The 2308-nt window shown below is 44.5% G+C and overlaps 1 non-coding gene across 1 annotated transcript; it reads right to left on the bottom strand.

Moving 5' to 3' along the window:
* Window positions 1–1649: 1649 nt before the first annotated feature.
* On the bottom strand, window positions 1650–1721 carry TRNAH-GUG (transfer RNA histidin (anticodon GUG)). The gene has a single exon. It is a non-coding gene; the product is annotated as a tRNA-His (tRNA).
* Window positions 1722–2308: the final 587 nt, after the last annotated feature.

Below are 2308 nucleotides of genomic sequence, written 5' to 3' on the forward strand. Positions count from 1 at the left end.
AAGGGATTCTCTTTCTCATGCCATTGGAGCTTGAGAAGAGATGAGGCCCTCGCGCACTCCTCCTCCTCCACTCGCCGAGCCGAACTCACTCATATGCGCTTCTTTTTGCCGGTCAGGAACGGAGAGTCTTTGACAGGTGGGGCCACGATCTGAGACTTCGGATCGTGGGCTACCGACTTGGACATGGGTTCAGCCCACATCTCTTCACGCGCAGGGCGCTGCAAACCCTCTGCTGCCGTCGGCGACTCCGTCCCATTCACCGCGTACACGGTTGACGGGACAGCAGGCCTCCGGAACCCCGCCTCTCCGGATCCTGTACGGGAGAGGGGCAATTAGATTTTTGGGTAGCGACTACGCGACTGCTCGCTTCTGTTCATTTACGTCCACATCACCTTCGTCATCACCATGTCGACCGACGCCGACCGTGCCGCCGCTGAGAAGGCCGAAGCCGACAAGAAGGCCGCCGAGGATGCCGCGGCTACTGCCACCGCCACCGCCGCCGCATGGCCGATTGAAGGGTATACATCGTTTATCCCTCTCATGTTTCTTTCTGTTGTAGCAGTACTAGCAATATGCGTAGATGTTTCTACTATATGCGTAGTACATACTCTGTTAGATCGTAACCAGTGTGTTATCAATGCTGTCAATGTCATGCTTATGATTTATTCATGGATTAATTTAATCGGAAAACCGCCTATTTACTTATCATTAGCGGCAATCTGGCATTACACAAGGACGAACTCGTACTACGTTGCTACGTGTCAAAACTAATCGTTTAGATATTGGGTCCAGAGGCGAAGCTCGAAATGCAATACAGCGAGAAGTGCACCTAGACAAGTGACACTCTGTCCTGACTCCTAAAGCAGGAACTCTGCGTATGCATCGGTACGCATTAGAATAGAAAGTACGTACTCCCTCCGTTCTAGAATGTAAGATTATTTTCTATATAACCATTGTGTCAAAATGATCATATATTTTGAGACGGGACAATTACTATCTAATGCAAGGCATGTTCAAAAACATAATCAAAAGTAACGTTCTATCTTTTGAATCAATGAAATTACATTTGTTTTTGTTCCTATCTCGTTTTACGCAGCTGTGCTGGTACAACTAGAAAAAAAAGGCATCTTCCCACTTTTGGTGTACGCACTCCCGATTCTTTGTCCCTCTTCTTATTCTTTCGGTGCTTTATGTCAGATCCATGGACAATATTATCAGAAAATCAAGTTTGGAAGCATACGCTAACTACTGGTACTGTAAACCAGATTATATGTTAGAATAGGGATTATGTGCCGGCAAAATATATCTCCTTTTGTTTGATCTATACCCAGCAATGTTCGCTGAGTCACTGGCCTGATTAGAGAAAAGGATCCTTCAGACTAGACGCAAAAAATGAAGAACTGGACGTGACAAGTACTCCTACCATTTTGTGCTACTGGGCTTAGTCAGGTAATGTCTGCTAGGTGGCACACACGTCAAATTTTGATTCTTCCTGTTTTGGGCATCTCCTGCAGTAGGTCAGGTGTCATTTATAAATCAGACAAAACACCAGAGGTTGTTGGACATTGGTAGTTCTTTTGCTTTTCTGAATCGCAACAAGAAAAGTTCTTTTCTTTTTTCTTGAATGGATAAAACAAGAAAAGAAATAATGTGGCTGCTGGGATTCGAGCCCAGGTCTCCACGGCCACAACGTGGAATTCTCACCACTAAACTACAGCCACCATTTTGTACTACTAGGCTTTCACAAGTATACAGGGGTGCTTTTCTATGCCACCGGGGAAAAGAAGAAGGAAATTTACGAGTGAAAATCATTTTAAGAAAGCGTCCGAACTCCTACCAACCATGTAAATCACACAAGAGCGAGCATTCTGAACACACTCGCATTGATAAAAATCGGAGATAAATCCACGGATATCATCAAGTTTGTACTCCTAATACAGAACAAAAGGATTTGATCATCTGAAACATGACTACATGCCCCCAAACAACACCAACCTATCTAGAGTTTCGGGTAAGTAACTGATTCATATTGCTAGGTATTATTGGTCCTTTGTTTGTGGCATTCACTGGAAAAGCTTGCACGAGCATCGCTCGGGAACAGACACATGATTAAAGAACTTTCTAGCGTAACACACATGTAATGGGGCAATCTAACTAGCCGGTCAAAAGTCAAAACCCTTCCCGACCTATCAATATTGGAAAGTCAAGGTAGTGAAAATACACACCTACTTTAGTAGTCAGAGGTTGTTCTCTTCTCACTGCTCTGTAGTAATATGTTCCTCTCCATTACACGTTGTGGTCCTTTGTT

This window comes from Triticum aestivum, chromosome 2A (genome assembly GCF_018294505.1).
Source record: "Triticum aestivum cultivar Chinese Spring chromosome 2A, IWGSC CS RefSeq v2.1, whole genome shotgun sequence".
Classification (NCBI taxonomy): domain Eukaryota; kingdom Viridiplantae; phylum Streptophyta; class Magnoliopsida; order Poales; family Poaceae; genus Triticum; species Triticum aestivum.